The following is an 8,112-nucleotide window of genomic DNA, read 5'->3' on the forward strand; positions in this document are numbered from 1 at the left end:
GGAAACTCAATTTATACCTCACACCACATATAAAAATTAATTCAAAATGAATTCATACTCAAATGTAACCTAAAAATTCAACTTCTAGGTTCTAGAAAACATCTGGAAGAAAATTTAGGTGACAGTGTCTGTGACTTTGGTTTAGGCAAAGATTTTTAGTTAAGGCACTAAAGGCAGGACCTAAAAATGAACAAATTGATAACTTTGATGTAATCAAAATCAAAAACCTCTGTTCTTCAAATGCTATGAAAAGATAAGAAACAAAGAGAAAATATTTTGAAATCACATATCTGATAAAGGACTTGCATGTAGAAAATAAAAAGAGCTCTCAAAGGCAATGGTACGAAAACAGCCCAATTACAATTGGTAACGGATTTGAACAAATATTTTATCAAAGAAGATATATGGATAGCAATAAGCTTGTGAAAAAAATTCTCAACATCATTAGTTATTAGGGAAATGCAAATTAAAACCCCAATTAAATATCACTATATACCTATTAGAATGGCTAAACTTAGAAACTGACCATACCAAGTGTTGGTGAGCACATCGAAGAATTAGAACTCTTAAACACTGCTGCTGGGAATATAAAATGGTATAGTCACTTTGGAACACAATTGGGCAGTTCCTTAAAAATTTAAACAAACATACTGCATTAGATTGTTATGGTTGCCATAACAAAGTACCTTAAATTGGATGTCTTAAAGAACAGAAGTTTATTGTCTCATAATTTTGGATAGAAGTTCAAGATCAAGGTGGTGGCAGTGTTGGTTTCTTCTGAGGGCTGTGAGGGAGAATCTGTCCCATGCCTTTCTCCTAGCTTCTGGTGGTTTGCTGGCAGTCTTTGGCATTCCTTGGCTTGTAGAAGCATCACCCGTACCTTTGCCTTCATCTTTACATGGCATCCTTCCTTTGTGCATATCTCTATGCCCAAATTTTCCCATTTTTATAAGGACAACAGTTATATTAGATGAAGGCCCCCCCAATGACCTCATTTTAACTCGATTACCTGTATATAGACTCTATCTCCAAGTAAGGTCACATTCTGAGGTACAGGGGGTTAGAACATCAACATATCTTTTTCAGGGAACATAATTCAACCTATAACATCTACCATATGATCCAGAAATTCCATTCCTAGGTGCTTATCCAAAATAAATGAAAGCATATATACGTATGTTCACAGCAGCTTTATTCATAATACCCCCAAACTAGAAACAAACCAAATCTCAATCAACAAATGAATGGCTAAACAAATTGTGGTATATCTATAAAATACAATACTACCCAGCAATAAAATGAATTAACTATGGACTTACACAATTATACAAATGAACCCCAAAATAATTATGCTGAGTGATGTAAGACAAAGGAATACATCTTTTGTGATTCCATTTATATAAACTCAAGAAAATGCATAATAATTATAGTGACAGGAAGCAGATCAGTCATTGCCTCGTGATGGGGAAAGGGGTAGGGAGAGATTATAAAGGGAACAAGGAAATTTTGGGGGTGAGTGATTTGTTCACTAGCTTTTATATGTATATACATGTCAAAATTTATTAAATTGTATGCTTTATATATGTGCAGATTATTGTATGTCAATTATACCTCAACAAAACTGTTAAAAACAAAACAAAACAGAGCTTGTGCATAAAGCAGGGCACCTGGTAATATTGAAGAAGGTGTCATGCTAAACTAGTGATGATTGTATAAGACAGTTGGGACATCTTTAAGAAATGGCACTCCATTTAAAGTCTTAGAACACCATCTAAGATGCCATAATAAGAAATGTTACCATCTAAAAGAGGTATGGTGCTTTAGGCTGGAGGAAGACTACTTACAAACACTGACTATCCAACATAACTGAAATGGAAATGAGAAATGCTGTCGAAAGAGAAAGGGCTATCAGCCCGATTTATCCTGCCAATGCCAAATCAACTCATTTATTCAACACAGATTTACTAAGCTCAAACAAGGGCATCAAGCTGTGCATGCAATGATGAATTGGATGTGCTCCTTGTCCAGTCTGGTGGGACAAAGGCAGAGGCTGCACATTATCAGCTCACCAGAACGCTGCTTGCTTAGGGCTTCTGTGAATGTGCTTGCTAAGTGCTAGGGGAGCTGAAGGGGGCGGGGGATGGGTCCATCAAGTCTAACCGATTCTCTACAACTCATCAGAGCATAAATCCATCACAAGTATATAAACTGCCAGTCTAGATCAGACTGAGACCCCCCAGATCAACATTTTGTATCTGGCAGTGATTTGTACCAAGTGTATGGGGAAGAAACACAACTATCTTCCTTGGTGCTAGCATGGAAGTTTGGGGCTCTTCCTAGGGTCCTTATATTCTATGTCTGAAATGTTACATTTAGTTAAGTTACTTCAATTCTAGAATACAGTGTGAGAAAGGATATAATCAGAGTCTACAGAATCAACAGCAGTCTGGATAAGATTAATTTGAACTTGATATATCAATTCAGTGAAATCTAGCGTCCAACCAGTGTTTGACAACTGGCAGGCAAAGCAACCAATTGATTTGCCATCATTTTCTTTCTATAATTGGCTGCTGTTTGATGTAGTACAGGGGAAGAAGATCTGGATATTTAATCAAAGTGCCTAAGAGGCAGCAAGGAGTAAATGAAAGGCAAGGTCAAACTGTGTGACATTAAGTTAATGAACCTCTCTGAAACTTAAATCCTGCCTTGACAAAAAGGTGGATAGTAAGAATACCTACATTAAAGGTTGATCTGAGGATTTAATAAACCAGGTGTGTGTGGTCCCTGGTTCATGGTATTTTAATAATAATAATAATAAGTAGTAGTAGTAGTATTGATAGTAATAGTAGTAGCAGTATTGCCACTGTTGTAATTTATGTTCTAAATCTGTTACTTGTTTTCTAGGTATGTCTCCATTGATAGGACCTTTCACTCTTTTTGACTTTTCATTCACTTAATCTGTAAGACAGCAGTTAGGAGAGCTGCCTTACATAACCCACAAATTAATTCAAGAAGTAGTTCTACTTGATAGGTATATGCCAGTCACTAAGGCTATAGAGATGAACAAGACATGATTCTTGTCCTCAAGGAGTTTCAGTCTAGTGAGGAAGGTAGACAAGCAAACAGACAGTGGTAAAATAGGATGAAGGCTCCATAATAGGCAATATACAGGCTGAGTGTGGATGTCCACAGAAGGACCAGCAGGGTTCAGGGCAGGCTTCCTAAATGGGAGTAAGCAACAAAAGCATTTTTGGCAGAGGGAATAGATATCCAAAGGCTGAAAAGGCAAGAAACAGGTGGTGATTTAGCAAATAATAGTTTACCTTGGCGAGAAGATAGAATCCAAGGAAAAGAGAGATTAAATAAATTCTGGGAAGGTGCATAAGGGCCAGACCAGGAGAGCCTGTTAAACCATATGAAGGAGTTTGGCCACTACCTTGAAGTACCCTGAATACAAACTGGTATTAGAAACAAATGTTAAAATCTACATACTCTTTAATTCTAAAATTCTATTCAAATATTGTCACTATCATCAGGTACACATGGATTCAATGTCAGCTGTTGTGCACAAGGATACTGCTATGAACTGCAGGTCTGTGTGTCCCAAAATTCATGTGTTGAAATCTTAACCTCCAACATGATGGTTTTTGGAGGAGGGGTCTTTGGGAGGTGATTAAGTCATGAGGATGGAACCCTCATATGGGATTAGTGCCCTTATTAAAGAGACCCCAGAGAGCTCCCTTGCCCCTTCTACCATGTGAGGACACAGACAGAAGATAGCCCCCTATAAACCAAGAAGCGAGCTCTCACCAGATACCAAATCTGCCAATGCCTTGATCTTGGACTTCCCAGCCTCCAGAACTGTGAGAAATAAATTTCTGTTGTTTATAAGCCAACAAGTCTATAGTATTCTGTCACAGCAGCCTGAACAGACTAAGACTGGAGGTCATCTCATTTTCTCCACCTCTCTAACACACACACACACACACACACACATACACACACTCACACACACATACCACAAAGAAAAAAATAATAAACTATCACACGACTGCTTGCAATTTTAAGTATGAAGTCCTATGCCTGCTCACTGCCTGCAAGAAACTCAGGAGGCCAATGAAATGAACTATCATTGCTTTGTGGCAATAGTTGCTGTCCATGGTTCTACTCTTACTAATTTTATGTCATCAGAATGCAAGAGCTCCCAGAGAGGCTGGTCTCCTGTCTCCAGGTTTGCTTTCCCTTGCAGTGAAGCAGGGTTGCCCAGAGAACTGAATGTGAGGAAATGGAACCACTGAAGCTCCTAGACGAAAATTAATGGTGCCATTTTTTTTCAATGTAAGCCTAACCTTAGAACTTTTGTTGTCAACCATTCATAAATGCGGCTGTCAAATGGGCATGCAGCCTCAAAGCCCTAGTGAGGCACCAACTAATGGTTTATATTGCCACTAATATATTACAAAAGGCTTGAACATTTAGTTAAAAGTAAAAATGGAAAATTTGGGGGAGGTGCCAGAGAGGCAAATTGGGAAGAAGTCCATGGCAGAAGAAAGGAGTCTTTGATGCATGCTGGGGTACAATACATGTGTACCACATTTAATTGTTCTTTGGGTTGAAAATTGCAGTTTCTGCATCTGAGCCCTTTCAGAAGAATTAATCAGAGGAAATCTGTAAAGTTTTCCCATACGTAATAAAACATGCCTCCACAAAGCTTCACAGAGGAAATTATTATAAGATGGTCAGCCCGTATGTGAGATCACACCTGTGCTTTCCGTTCTGGAGAAAGAGCTGGAGAACTTGCCTAGTTAATCTTGGAAAAGAGACTGATTTTGTCTTCTGAAACCTTTTCTCTTGTAAGTTAGTTCTCTAGACTTGGATAATCACAGTTACTTGGCTGATTTATTTGAAAATGCCGATATTCCTGGTGTTCCTAAGGCTATATAATAGTATAAATTAATGACAATTTTTACAAATTTATTGAAACTAATTTTTAGTTTTTAGACTCATTGGAATAATTATTAGAATAATTTACTGAAATTATACCAGGTACTATAAATAAGACAAGCAAATAATGAATCTGAGACTATAAAAATCAAACTGAAATATGCTACATCATATTCTGGAGCCATACCACACATCCACAGGAACACAAGTCTAAGAAAACTAGATGTAAATACATGAATTCTTATAGAAAAGTGCTTCCAGTTAAAAAGGGTAGTCTTAAGGGAATGGCAGGGTAGTGGTAAGGGGTTTTTCGAGAAATCTCCCTGCCAAAAATTCCTACCAAATGCCCTGGCATTATTTCAAATTATTGAGTTTCTGCCTTAGAAACCTTAATGTCTGATTTATAAGTCCTTCCTATAAAGTCTTTTCAGGAGTATGAAAACATTCACTGGTTTATACAAAGCTAGGTTTAAAGACCTATTCAGTGCATCATTTTGCTCACATTGGTCACATATGTACAAGCTAAACAGATTTGTAAGAGGAGAGATAAAATGAATAAACTTATTCCAAAAGTTAGGGAAAAGGACCTCCAAGTATTCAGTCAAATGCAATATTGGAATAGCTGCTTCAGAGTGAATCCTGGAAGATGGAATATATAATCAAAGGTGTTATACCAAATTCCAACTGTCGAAGTAAAACTGACTGCACTATACTGACATGACACACATAGTAGTTCAAGTGGTCAAATTAGAGCAACACAACAAGTTTCTATTCATTACCAGGCAGATGACAAGTCCTGAACTAAATGTTGTGAAAAATAAAAACTTACAAGACATGGTGTTGTCCTTAAGAAGATTTCTATCTCCCTGGTGAAATAAGATTTAAATACAAAACCTAAGTCAAATTAACATAATCTAGCACATAATAAAGGAAAAAATTTTCATCAATCATTAATTTATTCTACATTTGTTGAATGCTTATGGGACAAGCAATATATGAGCCACTGAGTATAAACAATGAATCACACTTAATCTCTGCCCTCAAGGAACTCACAGTAAGAAGTATTAGTTTCCAAATTGTTTTCCATGGACAGTGAAATTTCTCAAACCACTTTGACAATGGAAGATTTTTTTTCCAGAGTATGAAGAGTATTCTTCAGAGCTATGTCGGAAATGTTGGTTTCAATCCAGAAATGGTAAAAAAATTTAAGTAAGGAAAAATTTCTAGGTTATACTTTGCGAAATCTTTATGGATTTTAACCAAAGTACTGGATGATGGATAGACCTTGGACTGGTAGGTAGATTTAATGCAAGGAGAGCTCAAAATATGTGCAAGGTACACGGTAGATGATACTTAAAATGACTGAACTACCTAAAAATGGTAGACGATACTTAAAATGACTGGACCACTCTTCCTTTTCTGGTAAGCGGCCTGAGGTGACCTCTAAAAATGGTTCACTATTCACTTGACCCAGAAAACCCAAAAAAATCATGCAAGTCGAGAGGTTCAAATCTTCGTGTTCACTTTAAGAACACTCGTGAAACTGCCCAGGCCATTAAGGGTATGCATATCCGAAAAGCCACCAAGCATCTGAAGGATGTCACATTAATGTCATTTTAAAGAAGCAATGTGTGCCATTCCGTTGTTACAATGGTGGAGTTGGTAGGTGTGTCCAGGCCAAACAGTGGGGCTGGACACAGGGTCAATGGCCCAAAAAGAGTGCTGAATTTTTACTGCAGAGAGTAACGCTAAACTTAAGGGCTTAGATGTAGATTCTCTGGTAACTGAGCATATCCAGGCGAACAAAGCCCCCAAAATGTGGCACAGGACTTACAGAGCTCATGGTCAGATCAACCCATACCTGAGCTCTCCCTGCCACGTTGAGATGATCCTTACTGAAAGAGAACAGATTGTTACCAGAAGAGGAGGTTGCCCAGCAGAAAAAGATATCCCAGAAGAAACTGAAGAAACAAAGATTTATGGCCTGGGAATAAATGTTTCAAAAAATAAATGCAAATAAAAGTAAAAAAAAAAAAAAAAAAAAAAAAGACTGGATCATCACAGGTCCTCAGGCAGAGTAGTGAGAAATAAAATTTGATAGGTGAATTGAGACCAAGAGTGGAGGATCTAAAAACCCAAACTGAAAACTTCATTCTTTATTAAGAAGGTGAAATGGAAAAAGCCCTATTTTTAAGAAGCAACCTAGCCATGATAGTTCAGTGTAACCTGCACGTAAAGAAAAAAGTCTGGAATAAACTCAGAAGATAAAAGAACCTAAACTCTCCCTGAAGAATGGATCAACATGACTGTAATGACAAAAGTTCAAAAAATGATACTTTACGTAAGAAAACATGCTAAAATTAGACAGAAATAAGGCAAAAGATGTAGAAAATTTTAATTTGCTTTTCAACAGCAGAACCAGTCTGGGGCACTGGAAAGGAGACCATCAATCATAAGGGCCAGAAAGCATTGGACTTTAACCTTTGAGGTCCATTGAAGGCAACATGATATAGCTACAAAACTTCTTGAGCTATACACTTGTGCTGACTGGGTTCAACCGCATTGCTGTCATTTACTGTTGTTTTATTCCTATCTAAAATATTTCTTTTGGCTATATACAATCACATTCAAGAAGGTTCTACAATGCATGAGCTTTAAGAAATTTTATATCTTCATTTTTTATACTTTATTTAGTCTTTCAACAAATATTTTCTAAGTATCGATTATACATCAAGGACTGAGCGAGGCACTGGAGGTTCAGCACTGAACAAGACAGACATGACCGCTGTCCCGGTGGAGCTCACATTAACTAAGCAAAAACTTTTTTTATTAATGTACAGAAAACTAAGAATACATCCCTTGCACCATTTTCATAGAACAGCTCACCATGGCAGATCTACTGTCTTCCATGGTGTGATGCGTAGATGTCAGAAACGAGAAGGATGCATTAATTTACTGTAGATAATAACTAGACTTTTAAAAGAAAGTATGAAATCATTGATCTATAGTAAAACCAGCAACTGACTTTTCTTGCTATTCAGAGGACGTGATAATCATCACTAGCACTTAGAAACAGAATGCCAGAGTTGGAAAGGTCCAGAAAGATCAAATCATTCTACTTTGCATTTTTACTGATACAGAAACTAAATCCAAAAGAGCATAAATGAC

At 37.2% G+C, this 8,112-nt stretch overlaps 1 pseudogene across 1 annotated transcript; it reads left to right on the forward strand.

Moving 5' to 3' along the window:
* The first annotated feature begins 6,393 nt into the window (after positions 1 to 6,393).
* On the forward strand, positions 6,394 to 6,938 carry LOC307052431 (large ribosomal subunit protein uL22-like; annotated as a pseudogene). Its single transcript has one exon. The product of its transcript is annotated as a large ribosomal subunit protein uL22-like (transcript).
* The last annotated feature ends 1,174 nt before the right edge of the window (positions 6,939 to 8,112 follow it).

Source organism: Hyperoodon ampullatus (assembly GCF_949752795.1).
Source record: "Hyperoodon ampullatus genome assembly, chromosome: 4".
Taxonomy (NCBI): domain Eukaryota; kingdom Metazoa; phylum Chordata; class Mammalia; order Artiodactyla; family Ziphiidae; genus Hyperoodon; species Hyperoodon ampullatus.